This window comes from Dromiciops gliroides, chromosome 4, assembly GCF_019393635.1.
Source record: "Dromiciops gliroides isolate mDroGli1 chromosome 4, mDroGli1.pri, whole genome shotgun sequence".
In the NCBI taxonomy this organism is placed as follows: Eukaryota; Metazoa; Chordata; class Mammalia; order Microbiotheria; family Microbiotheriidae; genus Dromiciops; species Dromiciops gliroides.
Window position 1 is genome coordinate 341,707,987 of NC_057864.1, and position 25,178 is coordinate 341,733,164.

Consider the following 25,178-nt stretch of genomic DNA (forward strand, 5'->3'; position numbering starts at 1 on the left):
TATTTTTCACTTTATTTCTTCCATTTCTTCTTTTATTAAAGTTTTCTTGTACAAAATGATTAATATGGTAATGTTTTATATAATTGCACATGTATAACTTATATCTGATTGCTTACTGCCTCAGGAAGAGGGCAGGGGAGGGAGGGAAGGAGGGACAGAATTTGGAACTCAAAACTAAATAAAAATGTTTAGTATATAAAAAAAAAGAGTACCAATGAGTACTCTTAAAGTTTTCTTTGAGACTTTAGAATTACTCATGAACTTTTTCTACATCATGTTATACTGAAGAACTTTATAACAGGTATCCTGGTTGAACTAAAAAAAAATCTTTTCAGAAATGAATTGTTTGTTTTCATGTGTGGAAATCTTATCTTTTCAACATTTTAAACTCTATTTACCTTTAGAATGTTAATTTTTTGGCATCCTTAATTTTAGTTTCAAATGATGGGTTGTAATGTTTATATACATGGAGTCAACTTCAAGATCACCATCTTTCTAGCTTTTTTGTAAAAGTCTGTACTTAATGTTAAATTTGACCTTCACACAGAATAAAAACCTTGACTTTCCTTGAAGCTTGTTTTTACATACTTAGCCATTGGGCAGCCTTAATTCTGTTTCTTCTATATAGTCCTCCAAGAGAAAGTAGTATTAGGATGTAATCCCCCTTGGGCTTAATAGACTTATAGCTAGAAAATTACATTCTCGCTAAAATAAAAGAACTCCTAGTAATTTGTCTGTCATGACTCAAGGCCATTCTCTGGAATATTGCCCATACATATGTGAACACTATTAATATTAATTACTGCTGATTCATAACAAGCAACTCTAGTGTTTACTGTACCATGTTGCCAAAAATAAAATAAAAAAACTTAAATTCCATGTCCATGATGTCAAAGAGAATTTTGGCTATATGTTTGTTAAAAAGGCATCATATTCAGATGGGGGCACTAAATGCTGATGTTTCTGTGATAAAGCATCTGGAAACAAAAGTACTTTTTTCTACTTTGTATAAAGGGAAAAGGAACAGAGAAGAAAATTACTTGCCTAAGGCCAGGTCCCAAAGCCAGACTTTTTTTCATTGCTATGAATGTCTAGGGAAAAACTAATAGTTTACTTTTGTTATTGTTTTTAAAAGATTTCTAATTTCAAATTTTTCTCCCTCCTTCCCCTCTCTACCCCGCTCCCCAAGACAGCAGGTAATCTGACATAGGTTTTATATGTACAATAACATTAAACATATTTCTGCATTAGTCATATTATAAGAGAAGAATCAGAGCAAAAAGGAAAAACCTCAAAAAAGGAAAAACCAAAACACCAAAAACAAAAGAAATAGTATGGTTCAATCAGCATCCATATTCCATAGTTCTTTTTTTTTTTCTGGATTTGGAGAGCCTTTTCCATCATGAGTCCTTTGGAACTTTCTTGTACTGTTGTATTGGTGAGAAAAATCAAGTCTCACAGTTGACAACACATAATGTTGATGATACTGTGTTAATAGTTTACTTTTAATTTTTATTTGTAACATAAAATGTGACTAATGGCCAAGTTAATTTAGAATAATGAATAACTGGCCCAAGTATTTCTCATATATTTATTTCCTTTTGTTATAGTAATTGTATACATTGATATTTGACTTTATTCTACAGACCACTTTTTCATCCTTTTTCCTACCTCTCTCCTCCAGACTAATGCTTGACTAAATAAGCCCAGTTAAATCAAAGGTATCTGATCCTCCTTGAAACCCTAAAGGCACTTCCGTTTGTCCCTTTCCCCATCTGAGCTCCTGCAGTGTACTTAGCTCCTGACAAAATCAGAACTCAAGATATGGTCTTAGTATTACAGTAAGATTATTGCCTCCTTTGATCCAAATACTGGATTTCTTATTAATTCAGTTAAATGTCACATTAACTTTTTGTTTGGTTGATTTGTGTCATCATATTGTTGATTTATATTGAGTTTTAGTCCACCAAACTCTTTATCATATGTATTGTTTAGCCACTTCTCCTCCAAGTAGATATTTTTGAACCAAATTAAAAGATTTAAAATTTAACAGAGATGAATGTAAACTTGTTCATTTTTGTATATTAATTCAGCCTGTAGAGATTTTTTTGTCCCCACATTGTGATTTAATGTGGTTTTAGTTATGCACTTAACTATGTTTCCCAGCTTTATATTACTGACATATTTGATCAATATGCTACGTATAGCTTCTAGTTCATTGGACAGAAAGAGTAGAAGATAGAACCCTAAGATCCTCCATTAGGAAAATTTCCCTAGGTTGCTATGAATCTTTTAGCCAACATCTTTTGTACATAGCTTCCAACTACTTATGAATTGCGTAGAATTAATTGCAGAATTAATTCTATTAGCAATGTTTGGCAGCACTAGCACAGTGTCTGCTGAGCAGTACTGATTTGATCCTATTTCATATTTTGATCTGTCCTGAATAGTAGGAGGTGAATATTGTTTCCCTGGAGTTTGTACCTAGGATGTGATGGAGAACTTGCTAAGAGATGTCAAACCTGATGACAATTTACTACCCATAAGGCTTTACAAGGAGACATAAGCTAATGTAATAAGGAACCTAGAAAGCATTACTGGGGATTTTGAACTTCTGAGCAAGAAACTGAATACCTTAGAGCCTCAGGTCATGTTCTCAATCACTTCTGCGGGTGGAGGCTAGAAGAGGCTTCAGAAAAGAAAGGTAAATTAGGGAACTGATTAGCAACCTAGTTAATAATCAGCAAATGGGATTTATGGTTTTAGGCTACTGCTTAAAATGCAGCAATGATGTACTCTGGGACAAGACATCTATCTATCATGAGTAAAAATATATTTGACTGAATGGTTATGAATCTCATCATGAAGTCTTTAAATTAAAAAGGGAAAGTGAGGGAGAAAATGTCTCATACCATAGAGAGAGTAGCAGTTATATTTCACATAGATATTTCATTTGATTTTTTTTTTCGGTGAGGCAGTTGGGGTTAAATGACTTGCCCAGGGTCACACAGATAGTAAGTGTCAAGTGTCTGGGGCTGGATTTGAAGTTAGGTCCTCCTGAATCCAGGGCCAGTGCTCTATCCACTGCACCACCTAGCTGCACCTTCATTTGATTTTTATAACAACTCAGTGAGCTAAGTGAAGCAGGTTTTTTCAAACAAAAGAAAGTGAAACTTAGAGAGTTTAAATGACTTGCCCATAGTCACACACTCATTCCAAATGAAGAATAAGTTGTTAACAGATAGGCAGAAGTCTAGGGAAGAGTGATAGTTTTTGATGATTTTATAGGATCCATTTTTTTGTAAATGTACTAAATTATACCAGTAACTTTCTGAAAGGGCACAGTAGACAGAGTGTTTCTCTAATAACAAAGAAGAGATTGGTTATGAAAGCAACTCAGGCAACAAGCTGTGTTGAGACCATTGAGGGTTGTTAATACAGATAAATTTAGCTCAATTTCATTCTCAACATAGTTCTTTTGGTCTGGTGATAGATTTTCCCCCTTTAACATTTAAAAGTTTCATGCTGTTTAATTGCCCTTTCCATTAGCTTTGATTGCAATTGCAATTTTAAATGGCAGAAGCTCAAAGGATTTATATTTATTAATGGTTATTTAAACAAAGGCATTCCACAAAGGGAATTAAAGTTTTAGTAGTTTTAGGGCAGAGGGATGCCTGTGTTTATTCCACAGTGTTTTGTACTACTCTGTTTCAGAATGAATAACTTCTATGGGACAACTTCTTGGAGATATTGGTAAATTTAGAAAGTATATTTACTGTTCTTTTATTTACAATAGTAATTCCTTAATAATGGAATATTAGACTTAAAGAATGTGTTAGGAAGCAAAATGATTTGTAGAAATTGTTGGAATGGGATTTTGGGTGTCAAACATGACCTGTCAGGGCACTGAATGATTTGAGTCCAACCAAGAGTGATGCTGTACACACTATGTTTATTATAATGGCAGATGTAAATGTCTAACACGAGGTATCTGGTCTAGAAAGGGCAGGTAGGCCAATGGTGCTAATTTGATTTTGAAGTTTTGAGTTTTCAGTGACTGAGTTTAATATTCAACATCTTTGTCTTGATTTTTTAAAAAATGCCAGGGGTACAGGAAGGTCCTGCCAACCTGCAGGCTATGCCAGTCACTGCTCCCTCTGGGTGGATATTGCTTCTGAGGAAGGAAAGCCAGACTATATGTCAAGGGTAGTACAGGATCATCCTGGTAAGGCTACCAGCAAGGCCAGAGTATGGCTTCTCTTAGGCAGAGGCAGGTGGACTTCTCCATCCTGCTAGCCAGTCAGCCTCAGTGACCAAGCTGGCTGGTTTACTCTGGCTGATAAGGCTGGCTGACCAATGGACAAAGCCATGGGTTTTATACAACTTTAAAAGTATGTAACTGTGTGTAAGGGGAGTGGTTCAAGTTTTATCTGGGGTGCGCACACATGGTGAGTTCAGCTGATGCCAAGGCTTTCAGCTGAGCTTATCTATATGAAACTTATGTCTATGAGGTTGTGACTATACTAAACTTATATGCTTCTTTATATTAAGAAAGTGGGTGGGCACATGCCTCGGGGTTACATACAACATCATCTGTTGTACCCATTGCGCCACTCTCCATCTCCATAGTCCAGACATTATAGATGTTTTCTTCATCATGCCTGATTGTTGATTCTTTCAGTGAGGGAGGGTCATAGGTTTCACAATGGCTATACTCTGTTTCTACTGCCCCTCTTTTTAAAAACTCGCAATCAGGAGATACACTCCTCTCCCAGTCTACACTTTACTCTCCATACTTCTCCACACTCCAGCAGCCTCCTCATCCTGGATTATCCTTCTATCCTGATTGTCTCATTTTCTGATTAGTGAGTTCCTTCTGGAATCTCCATTTTGAGGAAGTGTTTAGGTCAGGCACGCTCAGTCCTCCTTTTCTGACTCTGCTCCACCATGATGTCATGTGGGTGCCTTCTTCCCCACCTTTTCAAATCCCTTTTATGTTGTCTTCCTCCCTTAGAAGGTAAGCTTCTTAAGGATGGGGAGAGGTTTTATTTTTGCTTGTATATATATTCCCAGTGCTCAAGATAGTGCCTGGTACTATTAAGCACCAGTAAGAGCTCAATAAAGGCTTTGTTGATTTGATATTAGTACTGTACTCTGCATTTTAGGTACAATTCTTATGAATAGTTCTAAATCCAGCCTCAGACACTTGACACTTACTAGCTGTGTGACCCTGGGCAAGTCACTTAACCCTAATTGCCTCACCAAAAAAACCAAAAACAAAAACAAATAAAAGGGGAAAGAGTACCCTCAGGTTCTTATTCTATATAGGCTCTGTTCTATCTACTATTCAATCTTTTTTGTTGTTCAGTCAGTTGTATCTTATTCTTGGTGACCCCATTTGGGTTTTCTTGGCAAAGATACTAGAGTAGTTTGCCATTTTCTTTCTCAGATAATTTTATAGATGAGGAAACTGAGGTAGACAGCTTAAGTGACTATTCCAGGGTCACACAGCTAGTAAGTGTCTGAGGCCAGACTTGAACTCAGGAAGATGAGTCTTCCTGATTCCTGGTCTGGCATAGTATGACCTACCTGCTCTTTCTAATCCTTCAGGGTATAGAAAAGGCTATAATCTTAACTATACTTGAGTTGTTTTTGTTTTTAGGGGTTTTTTGGTTTTGTTTTTTTGCTTTGTTTGCAATCCTGGATTCATTTCTCCTGCTCTTACCTTTTATTCTTGACCTTTTAAACAATTTCCTAAAAGGAAAAGTAAAGAAAGGACTTTAGACTAGAGAATTGTTCATTTCTTGATATTTTCAGTTGAACAAAAATGGAGTTTTTAATATGCTTCCACAAATGGAAAGGTCTCGAATCTGGAGTCAGAGGACCTGGGATCTAGCCTAATTTTGTCAATTCTGTGACCTTGGGTAAGCCACTTAACACCACTATTTCATTCTCCTTATCTGTAAAAAGAGGAGATTGGGTTAGAAGGCTACAGAAGTGCCTCTTAGCTCTAGGTCTCTGATCCATGTTCTCTGTGGAATAAATTGAAGTATACATTCCACTTAGTGCAAGTAATGGAACATAACTTACTAGATTTAATATATGTTTTCATGTCTAGCATTTAAAAAAAATCCAGACTAAGATATTGAATATTGAACTCATTAAAAACTCAAAACAGGCATTGGGGAACTGAGAAAATATTGCAAAATTTCAAAATCAAATAGGATTTCATTGCTGTAAACTCTAAGAGATTATAGGTTTGGAAAACTACAAAGATAAGTATAGGAAATTTCAAATCTTTAATAAGTAATTTCTCTTTTAAAATGCTTACATCACAGTGGTCTTTAATGTTCTGTCGATCAGTTTAGTGGGGCAAAAAACCTGCTAAACTACCTTTCCCCATTATTTCTACTTGCCACAAAGAAAAACAAAATCTTCAGAACTATTGTTGGACCTCATGTATTTTTAGGAAAGACATTGATAAACTGGAAAGTGTTCAGAAATGGGGGGTGAGAATGATGAGAGGACTGGGGTTTATGCCACACATGAAGTTCGTTTAAATACAATAGGGATTCTTAGACTGGAGAAGAAAAGGCTCATGGGGGATAGAATAGCTGTGTCCAAGAACTAGAAAGGCTGTTCTGTGGAATATGGATGAGACATTATAGGGAGGCAAATTTAGGCTTGATGTCAAGAAAAACTTCCAAAGAATTAGAGTCATCCTAACTAGAATGGATAGCTTTGGGATGTAATGGGGTTTTCTTCTCAGTGTAATTCTTCAAGCAAAAGATGGACAAACACATTTAGCCAATTAGAGGGGATACTTTTTCAGGTGTGGTTTAAACTGAATGACTGTTGATGTCCTTTACAATTATGAAATGCTGTAATTTCGAAGATCTGCCGTAATAGATAAAAAATACTAATGCTATGCTAACATTTTTTGTTCTTAATTTTTAATTGCAGTATAAATTAAAACCTATAACATAAACACATAACTGAATATACAATGTAAATGAAATGTAAAAACCTGTAGTATAAAATCTTTGAGGCTTGTATTTTAGATCAGCCTGAGGATCATTTTGTTCCTTGGATCACAGTTAAAGAACTGGTTTTCAAAATTGTTTTAAGAATGAATGAGGGGGGCAGCTAGGTAGCACAGTGGTAAAGCACTGGCCCTGGACTCAGGAGTACCTGAGTTCAAATCCAGTCTCAGACACTTGACACTTACTAGCTGTGTGACCCTGGGCAAGTCACTTAACCCCCATTGTCCCGCCCCCCCTGCCCCGCCCCCCCCAAAGAATGAATGAGAAAAATTTGTTTGTTTTGTTTTGCTTTTTGTTTTTTAGTGAGGCAATTGGGGTTAAGTGACTTGCCCAGGGTCACACAGCTAGTAAGTGTTAAGTGTCTGAGGCCGGATTTGAACTCAGGTACTCCTGACTCCAGGGCCGGTGCTCTATCCTCTTCGCCACCTAGCTGCCCCTGAATGAGAAAAATTTGAAATTGGAAATCTTATCTAAACAAATGTTGAAAACTTAAATAAATAAATAATTTTTTTAAAGAAAAAAAATGAATGAATGAATAGGACATTTATTAAGTGCCTATTGTATGTACTGTAAGGAGCTCACATTCTAATGATGGAGATGACACATATGGAAAATTTTTTTGGGGGGGCAGTGGGGGTTAAGTGACTTGCCCAGGGTCACACAGCTAGTAAGTGTCAAGTGTCTGAGGCCAGATTTGAACTCGGGTCCTCCTGAATCCAGAGCCGGTGCTTTATCCACTATGCCACCTAGCTGTCCCCATATGGAAACTTTGAACTGCAAGTCTGATGGGAAAGTTTCATAGTTCTTAGAAGACAGCAGCCAAGCAGATGGTAATGCCTCTTCTTTAATATTATTTTCACTGATAAAATAATATCAGTTTCTGATGCTGCTATTTGACAGTGTCAATGATTTTAGTGACAAACACTTTCTTTTCAAGGTTTTCAGTAAATGCAGTTGTCACAATTGTAGGAACAATGGCCAGATTGCATCCTCAAAACTGTTGCTTTCCTGGATAGTGGCTGAGGGCACTGTACTGGAAGCATGGTTATTTCCAGGGTTCTTGGGCTTAGAATTCTGAATTGTCTCCATTAGGGTCTAAGAGGAGTTTGCCTGGTACATGCTGCTTCCTTTCTCTCCCTCAGAGTCTCTTGCTGTTTCAGCTAAGTTGCTTGCTTGTCCTATGAACAGTGACTTGGTTGGTAGTTGGTGGGGATAGCTGGCTCCTCTCAAAAAGAGTTGCTCCCCTGTTTGTTGGACATGAAGACTGGACTGGAAGCAGTGTTGGTGGTCTGAGGGATACTGCCAGTCCTGGGACTTTTGTACTGCTCATTGACTTGTTTGGCTGTCACTTGTAGCAGTTTTTACTGGTGTGATGAGGATAGGTGGACCCCCTCTTCCCAATAATGAAAAGTGATGATGATTATAACAATAATCAATACCATATAAATAGGCTGTATAATATTATAGCCAGAAATTAAGTTGGAGAGGACAGAAAATAGTCAATTCTCCAGAACAGCAATGAAATCTTCCTCTAAAAGTCATTATTAAGTGAATACAGTAAGAGTAAGGCCTTGTTAACTTAAATTTCACTGATTTGGAATGTATAATGATTTACCATAGGCTTGGATTTAAGTTTACTCTTACACTACATGGTTGGGGTTGGGGGGAGAGATAAGATGGAAAGAGCGTTTTCTTTAAAAAAGTAGTGTATGGAAAACTATTTAAGGAGAATATTTAACCAACTTGAGAGAAGAAACTGTTTCCAAGCACTTAGGAATAACATTTTCTAATTATAAACAGTAGTGCCAGTTAAGGAGGAATGAATTCCAGTGCTATGTCTCCTTGAAATAAAGGAATAATTTCATTTCCAGAGATAGAAATAAGGTAGAAGGCACAGAGGCTTTCTGCAGCACGGATTTTCTTTTCTTCCAAGCTCGGCAGACTACCTATCCCTTCAGGTCACCGAGAAAGGGCTGCTTCCCTCAGCAGTAGCTTCCTGTACTGGAAGCAATTACACTTATTCCTTCTAGGCTAATAAGATTTAGAGGTGGAAGGGATCTTTAAAGATGATCTTTTAGTCCTGTCCCATCATTCCACAGATGAAAAAGCTGAGAAGTTAAGTGATTTGCCCAAGGTCAAATAAGTATTTTTTGGGGGTATAGGTAGGTGGTACAGTGGATAGAGAGCTCTGGGCCTGAAGTCAGGAAAATTCATCTTTCTGAATTCAGATTTGGCTTCAGACACTTACTGGCTCTGGAAAAGTCACTTAACCCTGTTCGCCTTGGTTTCCTCATCTAAAATGAATTAGAGAAGGAAATGGCAAACCAGTGCAGTCAGTATCTTTGCCAAGGAAGCCCCAAATAGGGTCTCAAAGAGTTAGACACGACTGAACAACAAAGTATTGTGTCAGAACCAGAATTCAAAACCAGTGCTTGTCATTGGCCCAAACATCTAGGGGAACAGATTATTTAGAATCATAAAATTTTAGAACTAGAAGGAACCTTAGAACACAACTGGCCTATTATATCTGGGGATCACCCCCCACCCCCATTCTTTTGTTCTAATGTTTAGGACTTGACTCTCTGTTGCCCCCTTCTGTTTTTTTTCATGGCCATTACCTGCCACCTACTTTGGCAAGGACAAAGTTTTTCTTTTTATCCTTGCCCTACTCTGAGCACTTTAGGGGAGATTTATAAGGGTTTATCAAAGGAAAATTTTATATGCAGAAATTTAAAGTTATTCCAGGTTCAATATTCAGTCAGCTATCATTTATTATGTATCTACTATGTTCCAGGCACTGTGCTAAGCACTGGGGGATACAAAACAAACAAAAAAAAACCAGGTAGTCCTGTTTTATAGATCAGTCTTTCCATGTTAAGTGAACTATCTACTTCATCAAATATAAACAAACTTAAAACTACTAACATTTAAAAATGTATGGTTTGCTGTTCTACTCATTTTAATTATCTAAGAAAAGAGACTAAGTATAATGAAGGTCTCTATGTGGGCCCAGTGAGGAATGCTAAAAATGCATTAGGGGGCTCAGTGGATAAAGCACTGGCCCTGGATTGAGGAGGACCTGAGTTCAAATTTGGCCTCAGACACTTGACACTTACTAGCTATATGACCCTGGGCAAGTCACTTAACCCTCATTGCCCTGCAAAACAAAACAAAACAAAACAAAAATGCATTAGGAAAGGTGACTTTGGATCATAGTCATAGTATCACAAATCTTCAGTTGGGAGAACCCCAAGAGGTCATCTAGGCCAGATGAGAAAGCAGATCCAGAGGGGCACCAAGCACAGGGCCTGACCCATTGTCAGCAAATTATTTTATCACAGGGAGGGGCAGCTAGGTGGTGCAGTGGATAGAGCACTGGCCCTGGATTCAGGAGGACCTGAGTTCAAATCCAGCCTCAGACACTTGACCTTACTGGCTGTGTGACCCTGGGCTTGTGGATTGCTTGACTCTTCTGCATATAAGTGCCCCCTTGTCAAGAACACTGGACTTGAAGTTGAGGTACTAGGTAGTTTATTTCCAGTGTTCTCTCTGTGTGTGTGTGTGTGTGTGTGTGTGTGTGTATATAATTTAAGTGATTTGCTCTGGGTTAGACAGCTAGTTTATATGGGTGTATGCACATGTGTGTGTGTATATATATATGTGTGTATATATATATGTGTGTGTATATATATATGTATATATATATATATATACCCAGAGCAAATCACTTTAATTTTTCTGTGTCTTGGTTGTTTGCTTACCTTATAGGGCTGTAATGAGGATCAGATAAGGATTAATAGGTGCAAATATGCCTAAGAAAGTGTTATCCAGGAGAAAGTTAAAAAAATTTTTTTTTCTATTGACAGGGAAAATGCCTTTAGTTATGCTTTCTTTTACCTCCATGCACGTGTACTTGTGTGTTGCTGCCCTGAGTTATAAGAACTTTCTGTTCCAAATTGCCCTCATGTGATTGAAGTCCAACCAAAGGTGCTGAAAGTTTAGTGACCTTTTAGAAAATGAACCAGTAAACGCAGGGGGTGGATGAGAAGGAAATGGGAATTTTTCAAGGAGAGGAAGTGTATGATTCTTTTTTTCCTTTTTTAAAATAATTAACACTTACTAGATGATTGTTTGGTCATTTTTATTGATTCGTTTTCGTTTACAGGTAAGTATAGTTAACCATATTTAATTTTAAAACAGCATTTTAAATATGTTTGCTTGTTAACATGTATAATGCAATGAATCGAAGCAGTTTGGGTAAATCTGACTGTTAAAAGATTTTGGAGGCGATACAAAAGAGTATTGCTTGAGTTAGAAAATATTTCCACTCCCACTCCCCTAATATGCTTTTATTAGAGTGAGAGGAGCATGTGTTGTTTTTTTTTCAAACTGAATGAATTTTAAAACATGTTGGATATATCAAGAGTCAGTAGAGAGCAAAATGAGTTTTTATTGGTTTACTTTTATTTCAAGGATTCAGTATAGTATAATAGAAAGAGTTGGATTTAAAGTTGGAAGACCTGGGTTTAAATTCTGGTTCTACCTATGTGATCTTGGGTAAGGCAGGTAACTTCTCCAGGCCTGAGGGGATTGGACCGTATGATTTATAAAGACTCTTCTAGGTCTAAATCTATAATGCTAAGCAATATTTCAATAAAATGTAAACTCATTCTATTTCATTGTCTTTGTATGATCAGCTTGTGAAGACTTCCCCAGTAGAATGGATGGATGAGAACAATTTGTTCTGATGGCCCTGAAGGCAGCTGAAGTAGGCACTGTGGAGTACTTAGATTTTGGTCAGACACAGAAGACAGCAAGGCTATCCATGGCATCTGTCTTGCCACTGTATTTTGATGACTCTGGAAAAGAGTGCATCTGAAGACTTTGTACAGCTCTCTCACTTAAATGCAATTCGTGTGTGAATCAAGACATCACCCTGTTATGTCATTAGTCCTCTTTGAAATTGAAGAACAAACAACAACAACAACAGTTTAACTTGGCACACAGCAGTAGTCTAATATTTATTTAAATTGAATTAAATTTCATTGTCTTAAACACTAACTAGGCAGCTAGATGGTGAAGTGGATAGCACTGGGATTGAAGTTAGGAAGACCAGAGCTCAAATCCAACCTCAGACACTTACCAGCTGTATAATGCCTAAATCACTGAACCCTAGTTGCCTCAGTTTCCTCATCTGTAAAATGATCTGGAGAAGAAAATGGCAAACTACTCCAGTATCTTTGCCAAGAAAACCTCAAATAGGGTCACAAAGAGTTGGAAATGATTGAAAAATGACTGAACAACAACATACACTAGCAACTAGTTGGTTTTATAGGTAATTTATTATTGCCTTCACTCAAACATCAGTTAGTAGTTTTCTGTTACTTAAATTTAGGGGATAAAAAAACCAAGCCTCTTAAAAAGGTAGAAATATTGATTTCTCTTTTGCCAAGAAGGAAATCTGGCAAAAGTAATACTTAATCTAGTTAGTATATCTTCTTTCTCTAATTCATCATGATGAACAATTATCTAGCAGGAACTGAGAATAATAATCTTTGAGAAAAAAAGTCAAGGTGATCTAATCCTCATTATTTATGGTCACTTAAGAGGGTAAATGAATCAGTGGTCACTAATCTTTGAATAATTACTCTGCTGAGTTGGAAATCTCCTTAGTTCTTCTACCAACTCAGAATTGCTTTCTAGAACTGTCAAAACTGATACATTATTGTAAGCTTAATTATAAGTGATTAGAAATGTAGCCTTCAACTTTTTTCCTTTGTAACATTTTTCTCTGTCTGAACAAAAGGGATACACACCATTGCGTGTTCTTATTTAAGACTTTGAACAAGTACAATTTTGGGCAAAGCTTTCAGGAAAGCCCTCCCTTTAACTTTGGATAAGTTACATATTGTGTCTGTATGTATATTTTTAGTTACTAAAAGTGGATAACATTATACAATTAATTTGAATGTGGGCTTGTAATAGAGATCTCTTGGTAGAATAGGGAATCCTTTGATTGTTTTTCTACTTAAAAATGTATTTCATTCCATCAACAAATATTTATTAAAATAGATAAAAGGTAACTTAATTTGGAACGGAGGTTCTGGTTTTGAGTCCCTGCTCTACCATTTTACTTCTCTTAGAACCTCAGTTTCTTAATCTGTAAAATGAGAGGGTTGAATCTCTGAAGTCCCTATTTTAAAAGCTGTAAATCAATGAGCCTATTATATTGTATGCTTAGCACCAGTGAATGTTCTAGGAAATTATGAGGAGGGGTCAGTGCAGAGAAGAAAAACTTTTTCCTCAAGAACCTACCTCAGTCATTTCTAGTTTTCATGAGTTAAAATATTTATGGAAGGCCAGCAGCTATCATTTTACCCTGGTTGCTTAGAGGTGTTTGCATTGTGGAAGGAGCAAGAGAGACATAGTGGACCTCAGTGAAATTCCTCACTCAAAAAGTTGCTTTGCTTTTAAGAAAAGTAGCTATAGTTGTGCCATCTTATTATTTAAAATATAACAGGGACACAGCTCTTTTTCTCTCCCCTGGAATGATATATCTCCTTGACAAGGTCTTTGGAAGGAATACAGAATTTCTCAACCTACAGTTTTAAGCCAATAGAAAAGAATCTTTGGTCATCACTCATTAGAAAAGGCAAAATCTGGAGACATAAATAGGACACTGATCTCCTTGTATTTCCAACCTGAGCTAGGTTTTTGTGGTTTGGAGAAGAAGACAGAGCTGCCCTAGCATATCCCCCCCCCCTCCCCACTTGCATTTAAAAGTAATGAAGCATTTTCCCTCTTGTAAGAAGCTAATAAATCTCTCAACTGGGGGTGGGGTGGGGAGCAACTGTTAGTCAAGGTTAATGCTTAGTGCCAGAATTTGAAACAGACAGTTCATAGATACCTGGCAAATGCTGACAACAGATAGGCTATCTATTTGTCCTTTTTTGGTCTTTGAAAACATCGATTTCTTCCCTTACCCACCCCACAACTGGAAGGCTATATAAACAAGTATAGGTTATCAGCAGACTGTTTGCTTGGAAAGGACTTCAGGCATAATATAATGAGCTGCTGGACCAATTTCACACAGCTGTGCCTCTGGTTAGATGTCCTAAAAGAGAACTGTATTCCTTTTTATTATGGCCTGGATATATAGCACTAAATAACACTTAATTGGGAAACCCATGAATTTTTTTTTTAATGAATCAATTGGGGTTAAGTGATTTGCCCAGAGTCACACAGCCAGTAAGTAGTGTGTCTGAGGCCAGTTTTAAACTCAGGTTCTCCTGACTCCAGGGCTGGTGCTCTATCCACTGTGCCATCTAGCTGTCCCCCAAACCCATGAATTTTAAAGATTAGATTTATCTTATTTTATCTTGAGTATCAAGGCACGGTATGAGAAAAGCTCCTAGGAAAAGAATGAGAAGATGCTAGAACAAGACTCTTGGAATAATCTATCTAGAAAGGGGTAATTTTTTTGCAATCAGAATTACTGAAAATATGTTAGGCCATTTAAACTAAAACAAACACAGTGTCACTTTAAATTTGTTGTATTCCTGTGATATTCCTGTGACATTTGTCAAATAAAACATTTGTAAAGCACAGTGCCTAGCACATAGTAGACATTTCCCATTTATCGTCCATATATAGTGGGAACTAGCAAATGTGCACCTCTGATGGTGTCTCCCCACATGGAGCTGCTGAGTAGCAGGGATGACATGTAACGGAAATGCCTTGGAGACACATTGAAGTAGATATAGATATTATGTAACTGATTCTCAGATCTGTAACCCCATGATTAAGGAAACTTTTTTGATTGGCTATATAGCTAGATTTGGGCTATATAGCTAGAAAGAACCTGTATGAATTGCCTCAGCAATTCATTCTGTTTGGCTGCTTCCCCAGTGGGTCTCTATGTTGACTCCTTCACTCATGTATCTAGTGAAATACAATGCTTTAAGAGGAGAGGATACAACCCTTCAGAGGCCTTGTGACTTTGTGAATTCAGACCTGGATTCTTCCTTTTCTTGATGTTCTTTTCCATTATAAGTGAAGGGAGAGTGGTGTCAGGGTTTTGTAGGCAATTCAGAATTGATACCCTGAGGAATGACCTTCAGAAACCAGTCTAGTGGTAACTGAGACAAGGACTTATCTGGCAACGATTCCATGCTTGGCACTGTACTTGGTGGGACCAATACTATTGAGAGACCGAGCTAAATTTGAGCTTGCCCCCCTTAGAGACTGAGGTGGGATAGGGAAGAGCACAGCCTTTGGGGGTAATGTGTGTACTTTTGTTATTGATACATCTTCAAAGTAAACATCCCTTTCTTTGTAAAGCTAATCCAAGTTAAGTTGTTAAATGGATCTGGGGTGCTAGTCACTGGCACCTAATTGGGAGAGACTTCCTTAGTGCATGTTTAAACCAGTGATATTAGAGATACCCTGAGTTCCCTCAGGATAGCTTAGAACCCTGTGGGGGAAGATCCTGATTCTGGGATAGTGGGCCAGAAGGTACTTACTACACATAAAATAATCATGAAACTAGCACACATATTTCCATTTCTCTAGTGGATTTTGGCTTTATGTGAATCCATGAGTGATATTCTTACTTGAGTAACTCAAGTGAAGAAAAGTAATAAGGGAGAAAATTATTGGATACATCAGATTCTCACTGTTTTCCATATTTCTGAGGTATAAATGTTTTTTTTTTCCAACTGAGGCAAAAAACGTGTGTGTGTGTGTGTGTGTGTGTGTGTGTGTGTAGCTGTGACACACTTCTTAGGGGTTATGGGGAAAGTCCTATAATGTTAAGATAAGGGTGATTTTTTTTTTTTAGGGAAAGTTTGTTCCACATAATTGGCATAGCTGTAGAGGATCGTGAGCTGAGGTGCTGGGAAAGTAGTTGCCATGGAGAGAAAGTAAGCTATCCCTTTTCTTCTTCCTGCCGTTCCTCTTCTTCCCCATATCCTTTTTTTTTGGGGGGGGTGAGGCAATTGGGGTTAAGTGACTTGCCCAGGGTCACACAGCCAGTAAGGTCAAGTGTCTGAGGCTGGATTTGAACTCAGGTCCTCCTGAATCCAGGGCCAGTGCTCTATCCACTGCACCACCTAGCTGCCCCTCCCTGTGATAAAATAATTTGGCCCCTACATCCCCATATCATTGATCTGGGGTTTATGGAGTTCTGTTTGTTCCATCCTGGTTATGGCTCTGCCTTGGTTTAAATGAGACAAAGACATGGCAAAGTTTCTTTTTGAGTCTAATTTTATCTCTGCATTATCTGTTTTCTACTTCCCTGCACCCATCAAACCTCTAAGACTTGTAATTACTATCAAAATTTAAGATTTTGCTAAGTTCCACATTTTAAAAAAAGTTTATTTGGGGACAAAACCAAAGTGCATTCTATTAATTTTTCCTCTACCTTATAAACAATATTGTGTGTGTGTGTGTGTGTGTGTGTGTGTTTTCTGGAAAGTAAGGAAATGGTTAGTACCTTATAGCAAGTTTAGTTCTTCTTTCAGGGCCTTCAAGGTAGTCATGATTTCTAGTGTTTCAGTCAAGGGCCTTTTTTTTTTAATCTCTTTAATTATTTTGTAGAACTGAGAACTCTTTTAAAAGAAATGCTTGATAAATTTATACAAGTTAGCCAGTAAGTGTCTTTTTATATTTTAATGATGAAGAAAATTTATTTTACTATGGTCTTTGTGGTTGGGATTATATAAAATAAATGAGGTTAATTCAGATTATAGAAGCATGTCACATTTCAGTGTGCAGCTAATTAGTGGAGTTGGCAGGAGTTACATATAAAGTTTAGAGGCTGTTAGGTTAATTAGATTAACTTGATAGAAAGTGAATTAATCAAATTTGAGACATGAAAGAATTTTAAATTTATGTTCAGATTTCCTTTACTTCTCCTGTAGCAACACATAATAAGAATGTTTGCTTAGGAATTCTTGGGCCAGCTTGGGGCCAGCTTTTTAATCTCAAGTACTTTTCCATATGTTTAAAAACAATGTATTTTTAAAAACACCCTCCTGTCTATTAAACATTATGCTTATTTTAGGTATTGAGTGTGGATTTTCCTCAATGTTGGAATGAATAATGCCTTATATTTGTATAATGCTTTTAATTTTTCAAGATACTTTCAGTAAATACTCGAGGAAAGACGGTATACAAACAGGAGGGTAAATTCAAGGCAAAGGTGTCAAGTGAGTGGTCTTATGACAATTCTGTGAGATGGATATTATTTTTATATGGATTATTTTATATATAAGGAAACCAACATTCAGAGATTTGCTCTCAATTCATCAACTTGTCAGAGCTGAGATTTGTACACAGCTTTCTTGTGATTCTAAGTCCAGAAATCTTTCCACTGTAGTGCTCTACGGGAAAGCAAGATGTTCAGATGAATTGTCAGTGCGTCACACTGATTTAAGAGTTACCCTCCTCCCAAATGCAGCACATTTTCTTAGATTAGATTTTGTGCCCATTAGTGCTCTTAAGCAAAAATATTAGAAAAGAAGGTTGCTCTTCTTAGTTGTAAAATAAACAAGTATCTAGTCAGAATCAGCTTGGATGGTATGGGCACAGAAGAGAGAAAATGTTCCAAATGTCTCTCCCTCTCTTCTTTTCAGAGACTGAGGGACCACAGGTGGGGAACATTGCAACCTTGGCTGAGGAGTTAATTTGGCTTTAAGTGCTTCCCTTCCCCCCTTTTTAACACTTGATGTAAGGAGTGGTTTGCTGGGTAGCCTAGGGTTGCATAGTTGGAAATGAAGGTGATATGAAATCCAAAGTTGTTTGTTTTTTAGTGAGGCAATTAGGGTTAAGTGACTTGCTCAGGGTTACACAGCTAGTAAGTGTTAAGTGTCTGAGGTCACATTTGAACTCAGGTCCTCCTGAATCCAGGGCTGGTACTCTATCCACTGCGCCACCTAGCTGCCCAAATCCAAAGATATTTTAAAACTAGGAGTTTTATTCTAACATTTTCCTTTGCCTTCAAGAGTTAAGCAATTAGCATTAAATTAGGAGGTTTAGCTGTGTGAAGAGAGGATTTTTTAAAAAACCGTAGGTAGTTTGGGGTTCAGTAATGTCAGTATCTCTCATCTTAAGACCATCTCCAAGTTCTGGTAAGGTAATATAACCTTCCACTGAGAATTCTTATATCAGACACTTGAGAGCTTGCATGAAAATAGGGAGGTCTTAGAAGGCACATGTGTCTTAAATTCACTCCCCACCCTTTACTGTAGCCCTCCCCAGGCTATGAATCTTCTCTGTTGTCCTAAAAGGCCGTGATTTTTTAAAAAATTCTTTAAAAATACATTTTTAAGGCAGCTAGGTGGCGTAGTGGATAGAGCACCGGCCCTGGAGTCGGGAGGACCTGAGTTCAAATCCGGCCTCAGACACTTAACACTTACTAGCTGTGTAACCCTGAGCAAGTCACTTAACCCCAATTGCCTCACTTAAAAAAAATTTTTTTTAAATACATTTTTATTGATATCTTTGTTACGTTGCTTGTTTCCCCCTTATATTCCTCCCCTTCCCCATCCTAGAGAGTCATCCCACATAATAAAGAATTTTTAAAAAGAGGAAAAGGAAAAAAATCAGCAAAATCCATCAATATATTTTTAAAAATCTGATATAGTTAATGTTCCACATATGAGGACACCCTGCCCCCCAAAATCCAGCAAAGGAGATGGGGTGGATGTCACCTCATATCTCTTCTTTAGAGGAAAGCTTGTTCTTTGTGATTTTGCAACATCCATTTTCAATTGTTTTGTGGTTGCTGTTCTTTCCACTTAAAATTTTGAAGTCATTGAATATGTTGTTTTCTTGGCTCCATTTAACTCTACTTTGCATCAGTTCATCTAAGTCTTTCTATCTTTCTATATTCATCATTTTATTTCTTACAGCACAATAGATTTCAATTATATCTACTTTGTTACCAATTCTTTGCTTATCCCCAAAACAACACTCCAAATATTTTAGTGTATAGGAGAAGAGGGAGGAATTGTTGGTTTCTCTGTTTAATATTTCACAAAAGTGACTTCACTATGGAATACAATAAGTTGAGAAATTACCTTACTCGAAATAATAGTGATAGGGGCAGCTACATGGTGCAGTGGATAGAGCACCGGCCCTGGAATCAGGAGTACCTGAGTTCAAATCTAACCTCAGACACTTGACACTTACTAGCTATGTGACCCTGGGCAAGTCACTTAACCCCAATTGCCTCACCCACCCCCCCCAAAAAAAGAGGAAATGAGATCTTTTGGGCAGCTAGGTGGTGCAGGGGATAAAGCACTGGCTCTGGATTCAGGAGGACCTGAGTTCAAATTTGGCCTCAGACACTTGACACTTACTAGCTGTGTGACCCTGGGCAAGTCACTTAACCCCCATTGCTGCACCAAAAATTAAAAAAAAAAATAATAGTGATGTTGATGCTTCATATTTTACAAAGTTCTTTCCTTGAATTTCTGATGTAGCTACTTTTCTAGAGGACAAGGTAGGGTGCTGCTTATTTTCCTAAAGAGATATGTACCTGACTAAATTCCAAAAGTGGTCTAAATTAGCCCACTAATTTTTTTTTTTTTTTAGTGAGGCAATTGGGGTTATGACTTGTGACTGCTGGATTTGAACTCAGGTACTCCTGACTCCAGGGCTGGTGCTCGATCCACTGCGCCACCTAGCTGCCCCTAGCCCACTAATCTTAACATCAGATGTCTATTATATATATGCTCAGAAAAGTCATCATTTCGGGGGAAATTAGGGTACATGTGTGATTTGGATTAAGAAAGATCATAGATGATATTTTCTCTGTTTGGTCCCTGAATCTCCTATCATGTGTTTGTCTGGTCTTCACACCTAGCCTAATTTTTTATCCTGGTAAAGGGTTAGACCCTTACTTTCTAGTGTATTGGCCCTTTGTTGCCTCTCTTAGTTAACATCAGGTCAAATTTTGGTCAGTTTTGAATGTTAGCTAGAAGATATTTGAGTTTTTATTTCTTTAACTGAATTGATCTGTTTCCTTACCTTTGTATTTCTGCCCAGTTCTTTAATTTGATACAAAATTCTTTTCCCTAACTTTGCCAAAGTTTGCTTGTCATAGGGATCATAGATTTGGCTCTAGAAAGGACCTCTGGCTATCTATTCTATCCACATCATTTTGTTGGCTAGGAACTAAGACCGAGGGAGTGAGCCAAATAACTTGACCAAGATCATACAGGTAATCAGTGGCAGAGTGGAATTTGAACCTGTGTTTTCTGACTTGAGTCACTGCTTTGTACCAAAGATATGCATAATAACTTTCTAGTTGCTGATGGAAAATGAAATGATATTTGTTCTACTGGGGACAATCTTTTAAACTGTGCCTTTTATCTAGTGTTGTTTTCAGCCATATCTAACTTTTTATACTGTCCATGTGGTTTTCTTGGCAAAGATACTGGAGTGGTTTGTTATTTCCTTCTTTAGTGGATTAAGGCAAACAGAGGTTAAGTGACTTGCTCAGGGCCAAACAGCTAATGAGTGAGGCTGGATTTGAATTCAGTTCTTCCTGACTTCAGGCCCAGCACTCTATTCACTGAGACACCTAGCTGCTTCCTATTGTCAATGTGTATATTGATTAAATGTTCTGCCTGGCAGAAAAAGTTGCATTAGGACAATTACCTAGAAATCTGAAGTAAAGCTGGTAGGAGGATCAAAGCCAGAGCAACTTGATTGGCTTAAACTTTTGTACAACTGTATAAATAAAAGCTTTAAACTGCTCTAAGTTTTGTAAATATTTGGTTGTTTATTTTAAAGCTATTTGTTTGCAATAAGTGCCATTAACGTCTTTCACAGAGCCAAAGGGACTTTCTGACCCTGACCTAATAGAATCTTAACTATCATTCTGATAGAGGACTCCTTGTTGTTCAGTCCTATCCAACTCTTTGTGACCCCATTTGGGGTTTTCTTGGCAAAGATACTGGAGTGATTTGCCATTTCCTTCTCCAGATCATTTTACAGATGAGGAAACTGAAGCAAACAGTTAAATGACTTGCCCTGATTCACACAGCTAGTAAATGTCTGAGGCAGGATTTGAATTCAGGTCATTCTGATTCTGGGCCTGACACTATCTACTGGGCCATCTAGCTTCCCTAGAAGATTACTTACTTCTATCTAACTTATCTTAATTTTGGGGTATGCCATTCTTCACTTGTAATAGTTTAGGGTTCTAGAATGGCTTGGGGCCTTAAGATTGTCTAATTCAGTCCCCTTTTACAAATAAGAAAATTTGAAGATTAGAGAAAGACTTGTCCTACTAGCTGGTTTTTTCTAATAGAGTGCTCAGATTTGTTATCTGTCAATGTCGGATTTGAACTGAAGTTCTTAAATCTTAAGATAATAGTTATAGAGGGGCCTGTGGATAAATAAGGGGTTAGCATGGAGTTATTGACAAAAAGAAAGAAGGGAGGCAAAAAAGGAATAAGGAAAAAATGAGACCCAATGAGAGAGATTTCTAGAGTTATCTTGTTAGGAAGGACAAGAAGTTAAACTTTAGGGATGTTTCATGTTAGGGTAACAGGGCAGCTTAAAGTGAAAATAGGCTTGTTCTGATTGGTTCTGTAGGTCAGAACTATGAGTACTGGATGGAAATTGCAGAGATGGATTTAGGCTTCATGTAAGGGGGAAAGCTCCCAATAATTGTAGCTATCTCAAAATAAACTGAGCTTCCTTGAAAAGTAATGGGCTTTCCTCTCATTAGAAGTCTTCAAGAATGATTGGATGACTACTTCTGGGGAATGTTGTAAAGGGGATTCTTTTTCAGGTACAGACTGGGCTAGGTATCCTCTAAGGTCCCTCCTAGCTCTGAGATGTCTATGAGTCTAATGATGAAAGCATCTCTACTTATGGCTGGGAAGAGACTTCTCTTTCTTCCATTTCTCTCACTTGGATCAGAACATGGAAGGGTGAAGAGAAGGACATTTGTGGCTTGGATTCTGCCTACAGGCCATGGGTCACTGAACCCTGCTTTAGGACAGTGTTTTCAACCAGTGCCTGTGCCTCTGTTAGTTGGGCATGTTGAACTGAGAACTTTCTGTAAATGAAGCAGTTCAGAGTTTGGATGACCACTTGCTAGAATTGTTGTAGAAGGGATTTTTGTATTGGGGGGCGGGGGGAGGATATTGAACCAGATAATGTGGCTTCTTCCTATCTTCCAAGTCTTAAGTTCTTTCTTCCTTATTTTCTACATTTCAGCAACAGTGGCCTATTTATAGTCCCTCAAACATGATACTCCATCTCATTTTCCTTCTCTATGCCTTTATACTAGTCTGTCAGGCAAATAAGCAATTATCAAGCACCTACTATGTGCCAGGTACTAAGAAAGACAAAAGACACTCCATCTCTCAGTTCCAGGTATTTTCTCTGGCTGTCTTCCATGCCTTAAATGCCCTCCCTCCTCACCTGTGCTTCCTCACATATCAGAATGAGTAGTTGGCTTCAGGCCCCTCAGGAACTTATCATGATCAACCTCAATTATCAATTATACTGTAAATATAGAAGGTGCAGGAAGTTAAGGCTGAATCTGTATCAACCTGAGAACCTCTTTTTTTTTTTTTAATTGTTAGTGAGGCAGTTGGGGTTAAGTGACTTGCCCAGGGTCACACAGCTAGTAAGTTTTAAGTGTCTGAGGCCGGATTTGAACTCAGGTACTCCTGACTCCAGGGCCAGTGCTCTATCCACTGCGCCACCTAGCTGCCCCCTGAGAACCTCTTTTTAAAAAATACATTATTGATGTTTATTCACTGGTTGAATAAATCACTTGCTTAATTGTTTTCTTGGCTCCTTTGCATAAATATAGAGCTTAGACTGGATAGTATAATTATGACTGACTTCCTAAAAACTCCTGTCAAAAGCACTATTTCCCTACATAATTTTGCCCTCTTTGTTAAAATAGTCTATCATTAGTGTCCTTTAGTTTTCTAGTAGCCAAAATATTCTCTGTTTACTAGTAGCAAGCTAATAGTACTAAAAAGTAATACGGGGTGTCATTTCAAAATTCCTTGTCAAAAGAATGTGTTGAAGACATCACTTTTCAATGAAGTTTTTGGATTGTGTTATGGGGTAGGTTTGAGTGCTTATTCTTCCCAATTTAAATACTTGTCTGAAACTAAGGAGTATAAAATACAATAGTGGTCAGTGGTGGTTGTGGTGCCTCAGTCACAGTAATGTCTATGGTACAAACAAATGTATTTTGCATGAAACAGAATACAGAAATGCAATTCTTTATTATACAGCTAAATGTAGTGAGCATTCATCAGTGCTAAATTCAATAATAACATTTCTGGAACAAGCTTTTAAAATGTCACCCATATGTTAATGGAACCCAGAGAGGATGGATCTAATCTTTTGAATTTATCCATAGTAACGTCTTTATATGCCTTGTGTTTTGTCTCTGGGACTGAGTTTGACTATTTTCTAGGATTTTCAAGTCAGCTCACCTACAAGCAACTCAGTAATTCTTTATGCTTAATGAACCATATCATACCTATTACTTATGCCTGAAGCTAGATCTAAACTATTAATTGGGAAAATAATATGGTGTAATAGAGCCCTGGCCTGAGTAAAACCTGAATTCTATCTAGTCCCATCTCAGCTATCAAGTAGATCTAGCCATATCAGTTAAACTTACTGAACCTCAGTTTCTTGATTTGTAAAAAATGAGGCAGTTGGAGAAGATATTCTCTAAGTTCCCTTCTAGCCCAAATATGTTATGATTTAAAGAATTAAGGTACAATTCCTTTCAGGGCTATTTGCATTTTAAAACTCCATTTTTAAATCCTGTAGGGCTTTAAGCTTTACAGAACATTTCCCTCACTATCTGTTCAAGCATTATCCCCACTTTATAGATGAGCAAAATGACAGTCATGAAAAATGACCATGGACTTTCCTACCATCACCGTAACCAAGAAGGAGTTTATGTTGGGGTGACAGAACTTTGCCATTGCCTCCAAAAGAAAAACTAGTTCTTTCTTTAAACTCCTTGTTTCATGACCAGTTTATTTCCTTTTTTCCTGTCCAACATATGGAAGAGCTCAGATCTTTCAGCAGTCACTTCTGATAATGTGGATGGGCATGAGCATGAGTCCAGTCTTACACCTGTGTTTAAGAAATCACATGAATAAGCCCAAAAGAGAGGGCAGAGTCACTGTGTTTTCACATGTAGAGTCAGCTCTTCACAAGCCTGCATCAAACAGGCCTAATAGGCCTCTGCTCTGGTGCATGTAAGTGACCCACAAGGCTTGCCAGGCAGTATTGAAGAACCCGAACTGGTTGAAACTGGGTTGCTGTGAGCCTTTTGTAGTTATGACTACAGAAAAGGGACCTTATCAGGCAGTTCTGCTAGCCATGGCCGGGATTAGTTGGGATTAAACAATGTCAGGCAAGTGAGAAGAACAGGAGAAAAGAGCTGAAATTCTCATCCAGACTCTTTTTTATTTGTATGTGTGTGTGTGTGGGGGGGGTGAGGCAATTGGGGTTAAGTAACTTGCCCAGGGTCACACAGCTAGTACATGTGTAAAGTGCCTGACGCCGGATTTGAACTCAGGTCCTCCTGAATCCAGGGCCGGTGCTCTATCCACTTTGCCATCTAGCTGCCCCCTCATCCAGACTTTTAATGGAGCCCACCAATGGCAGCCTACAAAAAGAGGAGTTATTGCTATCAAAAATGTGATCCGAGAGGAAGGGAATGAGAGAGGGATAGAATTTGGAACTCAAAACTTTAAATAAATAAATAAATAAGAAAATGTGATCAGAATACGTAACAGTGACTGGTATGAAAAATCTGCAAAGGGCATCCATAAAACTTATCAAAGAAAACATATCCACTTTAAGTTAATATTGTAGAGAAACATCATTAGTAGACTGGTGGGAGCATTTCTCTGGGATGTCCCTGACTGAGCCTTTGAAGTATAGAGTAGATAGGGAATAAAAGAATAAAGGATAGCAGAAAAGAAAAATAATAGATAAAATTACCTTAAATGACTAAAATCCATCTTCTGTTGCTATATACTTTAGAATAAAAGCCAGTTTGGTCTACTTTTAAATCTTGTGTGGCATAGTGGAAAGAGACTATGTTTGAGAATTTGTCTGGTT

At 37.7% G+C, this 25,178-nt stretch overlaps 1 protein-coding gene across 1 annotated transcript in view; it reads left to right on the top strand.

The window, feature by feature from the left end:
- The window catches only part of SLC16A10 (solute carrier family 16 member 10), a 147,802-nt gene that overhangs the window by 12,597 nt on the left and 110,027 nt on the right, over positions 1-25,178 (top strand). The gene's annotated exons all lie outside the window — the stretch shown is intronic.